Below are 15,219 nucleotides of genomic sequence, written 5' to 3'. Positions count from 1 at the left end.
CCAAATAGAGCATTGTACTCTATTAATGGCCTGATGAGGGAAGAGTACAGGCGGTTATAACCTCTTTAGTTCTGGAAGCTATGTCCTTACTTATGAGGTGAGCAAAGTAGAAGACCTTCCTAACCACTGTGGAGACATGGTGATCAAAGTAGGGTTGCTATCAACCTGTGCCCCCAAATTTCTCACCACTGATTTAGAGCATAGGGTGTTGTTATTAATATGGTAATCTGCAGGGACATTACCTTTGCTGAAGGGGATGATGATGCATTTTTTTGCACTAAGTTTAAGTCCATGACTTTGGCACAATCACTGGTTTACATAAGTCCTTGTAGAATGTTGACATTATTTAGGGGACTCAGATAGTCTATAGAGGCTGTGTTTTTGACCTTGGATAGCGTGACTAAGTCCTGCTCTTTAGAGATATTAGGTGGAGAAAAGGTGGTAGGAATGTTCTGGGGTATATGTGTTGGGGACAGGAGGGAGAAATTTTCAATGAACCCGTCAGCTAACAGGTTGGCTATTTCCACAGGTTCAGTATATGTAGTACCATTCACCACAAGTTCAGCGCAAATCTGGCCTTTTCATTTAAGGGTTTGGTTGTAGTTAGACTGCCTTATGGTTATCCTTAGCTAGGGGTGCTAATTTAGATCCATAGTTTGCTTTAGAGGACTTTACAAGATGTATTATTTGCTTGTTCAAACTGAGAAGGGTGTGTTTCCAATTTTGAGACCGTTCTTTCTTGTTCTTAGACAGCAATTTCTTCCTCTTATTGTATAACCTATTTATGGCAGATGTCCACCAGGCAGGCTTAGTTTTTTCTAGAGGATATTGCTTTGGTCCTATCAGGTACGGCTGAGTCAATACAATTGTATAGATGTTTATAAACAGCATTGGTGTATATCCCAGTATAGGTGTCCTTGCCGTCGGAGGGGACAGGAGCTTTGAAGCTACTAATGCCGTCTTTTAAGAGTCTGTAGTTGGCTTTGAAGATTTATAGTGTAATTTCTCCTGGGGGGGGGGGGGGTGTCTTTCGTAACCATTGCTTCAAATGAGACCGATTTATGATTAGACTTCACCAGGGAGACCTGCCCACTTGTGGTGGTAAACCGATCTCCCATGTTGATGAGTACCAAATCGAGAATGTTTGGGCTCCTTGTGGGGGTGCCAACTAACTGTTCCAAGGCATTGGAGTTAAAGTCAAGAACCTTTGGGCGAGCGTGTAAGTACATGTATAATTTACCTAATCTATGGACAGGTAGTTGGCACCCCCACAAGGAGCCCAAACATTCTCGTTATCATTAGCTGTAGGCAGTGTGGATATCATGGAGGAAGACCTACAGCTAATGATAACTTGGACGGGAGGGGGGCTTTCCTACAGTTTTTTGCACCTGGTTTAACTCTAGGGAATTGTTCTGCTTAACCAATCTAGAAGTGTATTTTATCGTTGATAAATATTGATACTTCTCCTCTTTTAGTTCTCACATGTTCATTTTGTGGTCTGAACACGTGGAAGGCATTATAACCCAGCATGGCTGGGGTGCTCTCCACAGCCTTGAACCAGGTCTCTGTGACTGCACAGATGTCCGCATCTTCCAAAGTGAAAAATTCGTCCAGTGAGTGCAGTTTCAGATTTAGACTTCTAGCGTTTAGCAGCATAACCTTGAAGTTGTTTTTCAAGGATATTTTTACGTCAGGAATTTTGTTCTTGTGACATTGCCTAAAAAGGCACTATGGAGGAGCCAAGTGCCTTAGCCAGAAACTGAAAGCCAAAAGGTGAGAGGTGAAGCTTATCTCTGGCAAAGCATCAAGGTCTGTCAACCAAATCATCACAAGCTAACAGGTACTGGATCTCCTTGGAATGACACCAGAAACTAAACTAATTGTTGAAGCTAATCATTTTTTGTTTGTATTGTGGCATCATCCTGGTTGAAGGCAGAATGTTGCTTAAGGCTAAGGACATACTGTATGTCTCACAATGGAGTCACCTATGATCAAAACATTAAACTTTGTGTTTTGCCTTAGAGGCTTGTTTGGTGAGACACTGTTGCTTGAGTTTTTATGTCTACTTTGTCCAGCTGGTAATGTATTAGGTGATGCAAGCTTATGTTTAGGAGGTCTCAGATCTTTAGGTAGGCTTCTGGTGAGTACCTCTGCATATGTGGGTTTAGGTGTTGTGGTGGTGGAAGAGTGAAGTGTGTGAGTTGACAGCCTGTCTAGTATATGATATGCTGATTTGTGAACGAGAGAGCATAGACTCTTAATACAGATGCATCTCTCATGCATTGAATTTGTGTGAACTAGAAGTAATAGGTTGTCAGTGTGCATAAGGCAATTGCTTCATTGCCTCAGAATGCCCATGTCAACCAGGATGGCAAGAGAAACAGTGGGAAATTGTCCATCCATAATGCTAGGTATAGTATTGTGATCAGTAATGGAGAGAGGACTAGAAGGACCAGGTATGGCTGTGGGACTAAGTAAAAAGATCTCAACTGCAAGAGGCTTAGTGGGCGAGACTGTGTAGGTACCTTAGAGGCTAAGCTGAGTCTCTCTCCAGGCAGTAAAGCACAACAGTGAGAAACCTCAGATGCAACACAAGCAGTTAACTAAGGGAAAATACATCTATCTGGGACTTTGCATCTATAACCGCCACTGGTTACCCCCAGTGTGCGGTAGTGCATACTACAAAAACACTGGCAATAAAGAGCAACAAAATTAAATGGATATGAAACACACTAATCAATGATAGTGCACGATACTGGGCCCTGGGCCAACAATCACCACTCAGGTAGTTCCTTAGCTACACTCTTCCTCTCACAAAGGTTCAGGGGAGGCCCTCTTTTGTGGAGGAAAGCTGGATTCAATGCTCAGAAACTGCAAAAACAGACTGGGTCCAGCAAATCTGAACCAAGTCTATGCTAGGCTAAAAAGTGCAGCTAACAGCAAAAAAACAGCAAAATTACAGTTCAAAAATAGTAGCACACACTATAAAAGAAAAGTACAGATCAAGTAAAAATGATACTTATTTCACAGTAAAAAGTGAAAAATTCTTACTCTTTCTTTTACTTCATCTATCCATTCAGCATCGTTGTTTTGTTCCATAGGATCTTCACAGATATTTCTCCAAAATGTGTTTAATTCTTCTTTCTTTTTTTGGTGGCGCTTCTATTCCTTTTGCCTTGTTTTCCAATTCTCTGTAAAACTTTTTTGGGTCATCAATAAATTGCTTATTTCGTATTTTCCATTATAATTGTCTGCATATCTTCTAAGTTTTTCTGCCTGTACTGATATTTTTAGTTTATTTGCAATAGTGTATGAAAGAGCCTGGTCTTTTCCGATACCGTGTGTTGCTTTTATCACGTCTATCTTTCTGAATGTTTTTGTTGATATGTTCCCTCGTCTGTACTCTCCTAACAGTGACACTTCTTGTCTTAATTGTTTTATAGGTTTCTCTATTTGATACTTCCATGATGGCATTTGACTTCTCCCCTTCCTTTCTCTTACTGCCCTGTGTTTCTGTGATAAGACCATCTGTTATTAATTTAGATGCAAAGTAATATACCCTTATTTACTTCTGTTGTATTGCATGAAATTCAGTGAACAGTCTAGATTATTGTGTTTATTTGTTTGATCAAACTTCTAACATTTTTGGGTCTTACTGACTTTCTGTAACCTGCTTCTTTCATTGATCTTAATAGGTCTATTCATCTCTATTATATCAAGCAACTCTTCCTTTAGTTAATTTTCTTCTAAACTAAGGACATATTATTTGTTCTCCGTTTCCTGCAGGCATTCTACAGAAAGTTCCAAAACATCTTCCTGTGCCACATTCTCTTCAGCTTCATCATGTATCATCTATTGCTCTTTCATATGGAAACTAACTAGCCTGTCACTCCAGAACATTGTGTCAGAGTTGCCAGTTTCCTCTTCCCTTGTTGTGCAACTCCAACTAAACTTTATACTGGTTTCTTGCTGAAGGCTCCAAAGCATCTTCATTTGGCAAGTGATCAGATGCTTCCCACTTCACTCATTTCTCCTTAATTTGAGGACTCATCGTTCTATCATGCTGTGATGTTATCAGAGTTGGATTTTCTACAACAAATTTTTCATTTCACGGGTAATCCATAACTTCCGTTTCTATTTCTTTAAGTTATCCGTTACTGATCTTCTTTACTTTCCCCTTTGTTTTCTTATTTTTTGTACTGTAAAATGTTCCATATCTGGATGGCTTTGCCTGTATTTCTCTTCAAATATCTTTGAAGCTGCTTTTTTATATTGATCAGTTTTGCTTTTTCTTTTGCTATAAATATTGTACCATATTAAATATCTTTTTTCCCCTATGTCCATATTTACTCTTCAAATGTCTCCTGCTCCTCCTGTTTCTCCTTACTTGGGGGACTCATTGTTCCCATCATGCTGTGAAATAACCTGTGTTAGACTTTCTTCACTTCACAGGTATTCCATTAACTTCAGCTTCTATTTTTTTTAACATCTACTTTACTAATCTTCTGGTCTATGCTCCCCCTCTGTGGTATTATTTTTGTATTGTGTAATTTCCATACCTGGGTGCTTCTGTCTGTATTTCTCTTTGAACATCTTTGGAGCTGCTTTTTTGTTTTAATTTGGCTTTGTCCTTTATGAAAATATTGCACTATATCAGACCCCTCTCTTTCTTTCCCATGTCCATATTTCTTTTTTATAATTTTCAAAAATCTCTAGATTTTGGTCTTTATATTTTCGCACTTCCTCAGTCACTTCTTTTTCCAAACAGCCCAATGCTTCTTTGTCTGTATGAAGTTTTTCATGAATCTGTTGTATTAATGAATACAAATATGGATTTGAGGCTTCTGAAAGGTTTCTTGTGCAAGCATTTTTCTTTTCCCTAATTTCTCTCAATCTTTTTGTACATCTTCTGGCAGGAAATTCTGGGCCTCTTGCATAACAGTAACAATACATCATTTCTTTCTTATCTTGATAGCCCACTCATCATTTTATGGTTATTTTTTTTAGCCTATCAGTTTTTGTGGACTACTACTTCCTTTTACACTGGGGGGGGGGGGGGGTTTCTCCCTTGAGCCTGGCCTAACCCAACTGTGTACTAAAGATTCTACACTGTCATTTTTTTCCAGTCCTGGACCAATGCGCCAGGATTGGGCATTTTTTATCCTGGGACTTGTGCACGCAACTCTCTTTTTTTATTTTTTAACCTATTTCTGTCCATGATATAAACTATATAAATATGGTCTATATACAAGTGTCGTTTTGGTGAGACTTTGTAAAAATAAAGCCTTATGAAGGTACTCACCAAGACCTGAGGATGAATTCAATTCCCACAATACTGCTCTCCTTTGCTTGCCACTTTTATTGTCTCTCCATTTGGGCACTTATCTCACCATTCGGACCCCTAACACCTGAATGATTTTATGGATGTAGCAGAAGATGGTCTGGAAGAAATAAAAAAGTGAGAGCACCACTTCTGAAGGATGTCTACTAGAGGCTTTGGGTGGAGACTTGCTCATTATCACATCAGTCTCTGTTGTAGAGGACCTGCATACCACTGTGGGAGATGCAGCCTTTCCTTTCCTGGGATCTATGGATCTGGTGAGGGTCTGACTTCTTCGGGTTTTGTTTCTTGGGTTCCCTTGTCTTTGTCTTGCCTCTTCTTGTCTTTATATGTCGCTGTAGGCAGAGAATCAAGAGGTAAAAGACCCTATAAGACAGCTTATTTCTATGGTCAAGACTGGGATCTTGGTCCAAATCCCAAAGTTCATTTGTATATACTTACCATAAATGTAGATGCTCGAATGTCTTCAACATTGCAGAAATAACTACTTGGGATTTCCTGCTGTGGAAGGCCTCGACTGGCCCAAATACCAGATATCTATTCCCCTCCTCCATGCCTAGCAACCACCCTCCCCACCCCTCTGACATCAACAAGTTGGGGTCTCCCAACCCTACATCAGAACAACAATCCATCTATACTGCCCCAGCAGAGGTAGGGTAAAAGAGACCTGACTGTGGGACCTATATGGGGAGGAAAACCTAAAGGAGAGGAATAGAGGGAGCCCTTTCTAACCCAGAGCCAAGACAAAGGGAAGGAGAGAAATGTTTATGCAACAGTGAAGACACCGGAACATCTATGTTTATGGCAGGTAGACACAACTGTGCTATTTTCTTTTTTTGCTTTACTGTTGCAGTAATAACTACTTGGGAGGATACCCAAAGCTACATAAAGAGTTGCTAAAGAACAGATATCAGACAGAGGCTAGGAGCCACTGTGGGACGGCAGAAATGAAACCAGCTTTGCCTCTAGAGACAGGACACGTTTTAGTGCTTAGAAAAGGACTGGGCTGAGGACCAGGTGGCCAGTTTCAGAAAACATGTTAGTTGAACACCACTTTGATAAACATACTAGTTGTGGTAGTGGTCCTGGTGGAATGAGTTTTAATATGCTCCAAGTACCTTTTTGCCAAGGTGCTTACAGCAAAAGGAGATACAGTTACAGATCCACTTAAGAGAGTTTGTTTCACCCAATTTTTTTAGGTGCAAAGGCCACAAAAGGTGATCAGGCTTTCTAAAATCTTTTGTCTTATCCAAGTAAAACCTGAGCTGTCTGTGCACATCCAGGGAGTATAAAGTTTTTATCCCACTATTTTGTGGGCCAGGGAAAAATGCAAGGAGATGGATTGTTTGACTCAGGGAGAGCTCTGTTTCCAGCTTGGGCATGAAGGTGGGATTAGTTCTCAGTGAGACACTGTCTGGGTGAAACCTGAGTAGGAGTTCTTTACAGATTAGTGTATATAACTCAGAAATTCTCCTAGCTGAGGGGATTGATACTAGGAAGACCATTTTCTAGGATAGGAATTAGAAGTCTATAGAGGTGGCATGCTCCTAGGGAGGTGGGGGGTAAAGTGAGCTTTTCTAGTACAAAGTGAAGAAGGTGCAGTGGCTCTCCTATGTGGCCTTAGGTTGATGGTTGAGGACCTGTTTCATCACAGGCCGAAGAAACAAGGGGCCAGCACTGGCAGACAAGTGGAGACAGAAGAAGCTTGAATTTGAATAAGAGTATGAGGCACCTTTGGTGAAAAGTTCTGCCAGACAAGTCAAAACGAAGGGGACATTAGTTAATAGAGGTTGTTGGCCCTAGGTCTGGCACCATAAAGTGAAACTTTTCTGCATTAAAGTATAAGATTTTCTAGTACTATGTTTTTTGGCCTCTTGTAAGATTAAAGGAAGATGACCTTGTACAATAGCTGGCTCAGAAGAATAAGGATTATATTATTCAGGCTGCCAGCTTCAGAGAGCTCAAGTTGAGGTGGACGGCAGTTCCTTTGCTCTGTGTCAAGTTATCCACTTCTTGCAGAAGCAGCCATAGGTTCATAGATTAGTACTAAGCTAACTGCTCTTGCGAGCCATTTTAAGCCTAGCCAATTATCCCTTGTGAGACTCGAGTCTTGCAACAAGGGGAGCCAATGTTGTCTTAGGCAGAAGGGTGTAATCAAGGTCATCTTTGGCTCTTCCACCCTAGTCTTTACAAACAACTTGGGGATGACAAATATAGAAGGAAAGGCATACAGAAACAGACCTAGTCATGGGAAACAGAAGACCTCTGTCCTCCATGTCTAGTAATTTGGGTCCATGAACAATACTTTTTCAAATGTCTGTTTTCTTTGGAAGTAAAAAGGTATTTTTATGGCGCACTCCATTTTCCTGTGATTTTCTTGAATATGTGCTGTTCTAGCAGCCGTTTGTGGAGTTCCAAAACTAATCTGGTCATATTGTCTGAAAGGTTGCTGCTTTCTCCTGGGAGATAATGTGCTATTAGGTGCAACCCCATCCTTTGTGCTACCTTACCAGGCAGGAGACAGGGTAGGAATGTGTACCTCCCTGTATGTTTACATACAAAATAAATGTGGTGTTGTTTGTCTTTACCAAGAGGGTGTCTCGTTTCCACATTTGTTTGAATGTCATCATGCCTTTATAAACTGCCACTGTTTCTTTTAGGTTGAAGTGGCTTTCAAGGAAAGGTCCTCCCATGTGCCTTGCAGCTGAAGGCTGCCTGAGTGGGTGCCTCAACAAGATCTGAGGCATCCAAGGTCATCATTTGGTTCCCTAACAGACACAGGAAAGGAACTCCTTTGTTATGGCAGCAAGTTTCTATGCACCACAACAATTCTCTTTACAGGCAGGGGAGAACCCTTATCTTGAAGTTTAGAGGGTGTTTGTGCTAACACCACGTTCTTCAGGAACCATTATATTTTTCTCATATGAAGTTTTGCTGGGGGATGTTAAAAATGCAGGAAGCCATGTAACTCGGGGCTCAAAAGATTTCTCTGGCTACCACCACCTCTTGCTGGGCTATTGTTCCAACACACTATATTAGAAAAACAATAATTTCTTCAGGAAGAAAGGTTCTTCATTTTCTGCGTAAAGCAGGGCTCCTGGAAAAAAAAACATGAAAACTGTTTTTAGGTATGAGGTTGGACATTAAATTTAGGGAGAATCCCAGGTTTGAAAAGCAGGTCATGATCAGGTGGAAAGAGGCTTTTAGCTTCTTGAAAGAGTTTGCTTGGAATAGACAATCTGCTGAACAAGGGCAGAAATGCATATCCTTGGTCTTGCAAAAGGCAATTACTGGAGCCACACATTTTGTGAACACTTTAGGAGCAAACAGATAAGCCAATGAGCAATGCACAGAATTGAAAGTGATTCCCACTTATCTTGAAACAAAGATACCTCCAGTGTTCTTTTGCTATGGGTACACGGAGGCAAGCATCTTTTAGGCCCGATGTGACCATGAAAGCTAGAGGGAAAGCATGGGCAGGAGTTTTTGAAGAGTTTGCATCTTAAAGTCAGGAACTACTATGAATCTGTTTAGTCTCGTTAAGCACAGAACTGGTCTCCAAGTTCCTTCTTTTCTTGGCACCAGGAATTGTCTCGAGTGGTATCTTGTTACTAGCTCTTTTGGGGGGACTGTTTTTATTGACCCTGTTTCTGAAGAAAATTTAATTAGACCTGGTTCTCCCTGAGCTTTCCTTTGGGAATGGAAGGTGTAGATCAATGTGTGTGTATATAGGTTCATAGGTAGGTACTAGGCTATCAGGCCCAAGGGCCTACGTAAGCCTAGTCAACAAGGTTCCCTGACTTACGCCACCCAAGAAAGTTATTTTCCTGTGCCACTGTCAAGCAGACACACAGAAGTGATCCCCGGGGTGTATTTCCTATTTCCCATCCACTCATTAAGATTTTTCTTGAAGAGTGCTAATGAAGAACTTTGCTTGACATAGATGGGTAGCCTGTTCCAGAGTATGGGAAGTCTCTGGGACAGGAATCTATCCCTCCAGCATGTCCTGTTTATTGTGGTGACAAGGTTTAGGTCTCTAGAGCATGTAGCTCGGAGGGATTGGGATTTCTTTAGGTGTAGCATGTCCAACAGCTCTGGGTTTGACATAGCTTTATATGTTAGGCAGAGATCACCTCGGAGTAGGCGATATGCTACAGAGTAAAGCTGGAGATTTCTGAGGCGGTCAGTGTAGGGCATTTGTTTAAGGCCAGTAATCCTCTTTGTGAGGTACTTCTGTGGCCTTTCCAGCTGCTGCAGATGTCTTGTGAGGTACATTCCAAAAGGGGCGTTGTACTCTATAATGGGTCTAATGAGTGTCGAGTAGAGGGGAAAAATTACTTCTTTTTTCTTGGATGAGAACCCTTTTATGATGAGGTGTACCACGTAGAAGGACTTCCTGACTACTGTGGCGATGTGACTATCAAAGGAGAGACTACTGTCCACCTGGGTCCCAAGGTCTCTTATCACGCATTCACTGTTAAGTAGATTGCTGCCTATGTGGTAGTTCATGGGTACAGAGTTTTTACCAAAGGGGATAACACTGCACTTTTTGGCATTGAGCTTGAGGTCATGGCTCTGACACCAGGCATTTGTCTCAGCGAGGCCCTTCTGTAGGATGTCCACATCATTTGGAGACTTGACTATGGCTCCTAGTTTGCAGTCATCTGCGATCTTCATTAGCCAGAGGCCTTCTGTGTCAGCCTGTACTTCAGAGAAGTAGATACCAAACAGGAGAGGTCCCGGGACGGAACCCTGTGGTACTCCACTTGTCACTGCTTTGAGGTCAGATTTGGAGTCTGCAACTTTTACAGTGTGGGTTCTGTCAGTGAGCCAGTTGGCAACCCATCTTGTGACGTAGGGATTTATACCTAGTTTAGTGAGTTTAGCTATAATTCCAGAATGGGGGATGGTGTTGAAAGCCTTGGCGAGGTCAAGATAGGCTGTGTGAACCACCTTACCCTCATCTACAGCTTTGGTGACTGCCTCAAAGAAGTTGATTAGATTTAGTAGGCATGATCTGCCTTTCACAAACCCGAACTGGGTGGGATCCAGAGTTTGGAGGTTACCAATGTCTTTGTTTAGGAGTTCCATGATGATACGTTCCATGGCCTTGCAGACCAGGCTCGTCAGGCTAATAAGTCGATAGTTCCCGGAATCAGTGGTGGCTCCCCCTTTGTGGAGTGGGATAACTGTTGCTGTGCGCCATTCAGTGGTCACAAAGCCCGACACAAGGCTATTATTGAACATGATGCTTAAGTGGGGAGCCAGTTTGTTCTGAAATTCGTGTAAAACGCAGCCTGGGATGTTGTCCGGTTCCCATGGATGCTGTGTTTTTGGCTTTAGGGAGTGCAGATTTTACCTGCGTAGTTGTGATTACAGGGACTCTGCATTCTTCCTGTATAGATATGGGCCCTTTAGGGGGGTGAGAGGGGGGTAAAGTTAGCACTGAACCTATAACTTTAAGAAGCAATCCAAGGGCTTGTAGAAGTGTATAAACACCGAGCACGTGCAAGTTAGACTAACATTTTGTAGTAAGCTGTTGAGATGTAAGCATGTATGGGTGTAAGGTCTGTCTGTTAACTAGTGCGTTTGTATTTTATGATGCTGTTATCCATCCTAATGTGTTTCTATGTATTAAAGCAGCTAACAAAATAAAAATACCCCGGGCCTGCTTGTATCTATGTTAGAGAGAGACGAGCAACATGGTGTCAGAAGCAGCATGTCTACAGGGCATGAAGTTAGAGACAGCATGGCTAAAATGACTTAAGGCACTAGCTTGGGACTAGTGGAATATACAAGACTAAATCATCCTTAAAATGTGCACACTTCGCAAAACAGGTCAGAAAAGAATTTCAGATATTAAAACTGGCTCAGCGCTACTTCTTTTTTGTAAACTAGGAAATGAGGAAAAGGAAAAAGGAAATTCTTATAAACCGATATGTACGATATTGATAAAATATTTGAATTACTATGGAAAATGTTTGAAATAAAGTCCAAATTGCATAAAGAGAATAAAATAATGGTAAACGACTGCATTTTTGCAAATCATGTATTAGCAAAGATATCAGAGTTATCAGAAGTGTATAAAGTGTTTGCATGTTTGTGCAGTGTTACAGTAAAGCTATTTTGCAAAAGTAAAGTCATTACAGGGCATATTTCACAGAATACAGCCATTACAGGGCATATTTCACAAAGTACAATAATTAAAAGAGTTTATTGTGCATTTGAATGTTATTACAAGCTCACAGAAGTTTGTACATAATTACAAGGGCCATATTTTCAGTGTGTTTGTGTACACTTTGTGGGCATGGCAGATGGTTTCGAAAACCCAGTGCACTTGTGTTTGACAGAAATATTGCTGAGAACGGAGGGTGTTTGAGCAAGAGTACATTTTCATACAGGATACATTTTCTGATAAAGATGACCATACAAAGGCATTTATTCTACTTAACTTGCTGAGTCAGAAGCCATAGAAAGGGAATGTTCATTTGTATATGCACCTGCTATCTATACCAGAGAATGAGAAAACTGTCACACTGTTGCACAGGCTGAGTCATGGCAGGACCCAGCCAGAGTGCTTAAAACGCAAATTTAGAAAAAATGTGTAACCCCCAGACATATGTTACAATGGAAGGGCACTTTACTTTACAAGGGATCAAACTTCTGGTGAAGCTTTTAGTGTGTGTGTATATATATATATATATATATATCTTTTGGCTTTCCCGGTTAGGGGTCGCCACAGCGGAACTCTGGTCTGCTAATGATTGGTAATTGATTTTTACATGCCGAGTTACCAGTCCTGACGCACAACCTTCAATGAAGGTACACCCATTCACGCATGTCTCCACGCAGAAGACGCTCTAGCTGAGAATCGAACCAGACAGCGTCTTACTGTGAGGCGACAATGCTACCACAGCACCACCACCGCGGATATATATATATATAGATATATATATATATATACATTCAGATTTGGTGATTTAAGGGATGAGTTGATAAAAGACAAACTTGTTTGTGGTATTAAAGATGATGCTGTTGAATAATGCCATTGAGATTTGTTGGATACATGAGCTCACAGAAAAGCACATAAATATGCTTACAAATGAGAACAGCTCTAGAAGGCATAGTGACAAAGCTTATTTTGACAGTATGTAGCATGCAGTTAAAAGAAACAGGTCCAAGCACATAGCATTAAATGTAACCCCTGCAGCACTCACTGGTAAACACCACAACTTTCTAGCAAGTTCCAGAGTTTGCACAGTCTCAGTGAAGCATAAGAAGAGTGAGTCAGCAAACTTAAAGAATGGGCCCAAATCTAGTTTCATTGCCAACTGTCATAACTGTGGTGGAAGTCATGAATCTAAAAGGGAAAAATGTTTAGCTTTAACAATGCCAGAAATGGAATGATTTCAAAAGGTTTTGTATCTCAAAAGGCCCACATTCTTTTATTAAAAGGGAACATTTTAAGAAACAAGTTGATCAGTTAGAGAGCTGCAACCCTACTCTTTATGTTAATGGTGCCAGTGCTCCATGAAACAGTTAATGCAGTAGATATAAGGGCAAAGAACGAAGTATTTTGTACTGTGTGGATAAATGGAAAACCCATACAGGTCAAAGTTGATAGAAGTTCCAAGTGCAATGTTATGTCAGCAGAAACATTTGCTAGAGTGTGTCATGGTAAAAGCTTGATTTGGCAAGGTGTGCGAAGCTTGTTACTTATGGAGATGAAGAAATTCAAACTGAAGGCTCAGTAGTGCTTTCATGTTACTCTGCTGGGAGATGCTACAACTTCTTATTTTATGTGGTCAAGAGACACATTCAGTCATTATAAGGGCTCAGCGACCATTTGAAAATGGGACTGCTTTCATTTAATAAGGAAGTCTATCATGTTAGCTTGAAAGACCACTACTCTAATTTCGCCCAGTACATTTTTTCCACCTATGCTGATCTTTTCAAAAACAAAGTTGTGTACTCCATGAAGTCAGACCCACAGGTCAGTCCAGTTATCAGGCCAACACGCAAAGTTCCAACAGCCATGCAGGACAGAGTCAAGGCCAAGGTAGATAAAATGGTGTGACAAGGTGTGATTTGTCCAGTTGAAACTCCAACTGAGTGGGTATCTTCTATGATGGCAGCTCATAGGAAAAGCTCAGATGAAATCAGAATTTGTACTGGCCCACGAGATTTGAACAAAAAGCTAAAAAGACCTCATCATCCAATGCACACAGTTGAAGTCACAGCCCCGATGCCAAATGCCACTATTTTTTCTGTCTCAGATGCAAACAGCTCATTTTGGCAAATTCAGCTTGACAAAAAATCATAATTTCTCACTACATTCAGTACTCCAGTTGGCAGGTACAGATTTTTCAGAATGCCATTTGGGATAAATTCTGCAAGTGAAGTCTTTCAGCATTCAATAGAGCAACTTTTTTTCCTGGGTATCCTTGTGCTATTATAGTAGCAAACATACTAGTAGAAGATCATGATGAAGCAGAGCATGACAGAAACCTCAGAAAAGTTCTAGAAAGAGCACGTCAAGTGACTCTTATGTTCAAGCCACAGAAATGCAAATTCAGGCTACAAGTAGTTACTTATGTTGGTCATTTATTTACGAATACAAGCTTACAACCAGACACTTTTCAGCAAATAGCCACTCTCAAGATGCCAGCTCCAGACAATGTTCAAGCCCAGAGCTGACACATAAAGATGTGCCCTGGTCTTGGTTAGAGCATCACCAAAGAGCATTTGATGTCCTGAAACAGAGAATAGCAAGTCCACCAACTCTCAGATGCTATGATGTTCACAAACCAGTTATACTTTCTTGTGATGCTTCGAAATTTGGACTTGGTGCAGTCATTCTACATGAGGATCAACCTGTTGCCTATGCATTGAGAACTCTTACCCAAATTGAAACGCAGTATGCCCAGATTGAAAAAGAGCTTTTGGCAATTGTGTTTGCATGTTTGAAGTTCCACTATTATGTTTATGGTAGACCTATCCATTTGAAAAAGACCACCAATCTTTAGTCACTATCTTGAAAAAGTCTATGCATTCAGCTCCAGCCCGACTGCAAAGTATGATGCTGAGATTGCAAAAGTATAATTTCAATCCTGTCTACAAGAAAGGCAAACTTCTTTATCTTGCTGGTTCATATGTCTTGATCAGATGAGAGATCACACAGCCACAGATCTAGTTTTACAGAGGCTTAACCACTTTATCAATCAAGGATGGCTATCAAAGCAATCTAGTCTACCTCAAGAAGTGCAACCTTATTTTCCATACAGGGATGAGATTTTGGCTGACAAAGGTATTATGAAAGGTCTGCAAGTAATTGTTCCAAAGTCCTTGCAACAAGAGTACATTACTATCTTGCATCGTGGACACCCAAGAGTTGATTCTACCAAAAGAAGGGTGAGAGGGCTAGTATTTTGGCCTTCTATGTCACAAGACATTGAGACAGCGCTTTTATCTTGTTTGGTGAATAACAGTACAAACGCCACGTCAATAGAAGGAACCACTTCAGCTAAACCAGATTTTGGAACTACCTTGATCGACAGTAGCCACTGACATTTTCGAGTGGAATGTTCAACATTACTTGGTATTAGTAGACTCTTACTCCAATTGATTCGAGATTGACCTGCTTCTTAACCTAGCATCCACTACTGTCATTACTAAGATGAAGCATCATTTTTCAGTACATGGTAGCCTGCACAAAGTTATTTCAGACAATGGCACACAGTTTACAAGCCAACAGTTCAAAAGATTTGAAGAAGAATGGGACTTTATTCATGTCACGAGTAGCCCTGAGTATCCTCAGTCAAATGGTTTGGCAAAACGTGCAGTTTAGAGTGCAAAACAGTTACTAGAGAATCAAAATG

General features: G+C 40.9%; 1 protein-coding gene across 1 annotated transcript in view; it reads right to left on the bottom strand.

Moving 5' to 3' along the window:
- The window catches only part of KIAA1328 (KIAA1328 ortholog), a 1,446,094-nt gene that overhangs the window by 254,472 nt on the left and 1,176,403 nt on the right, over positions 1–15,219 (bottom strand). The window lies entirely within an intron of this gene.

Source organism: Protopterus annectens, chromosome 1.part1 (assembly GCF_019279795.1).
Source record: "Protopterus annectens isolate FY-2018-M chromosome 1.part1, PAN1.0, whole genome shotgun sequence".
Lineage (NCBI taxonomy): Eukaryota > Metazoa > Chordata > Ceratodontiformes > Protopteridae > Protopterus > Protopterus annectens.
This window is presented reverse-complemented; position numbering and strand designations above follow the sequence as displayed.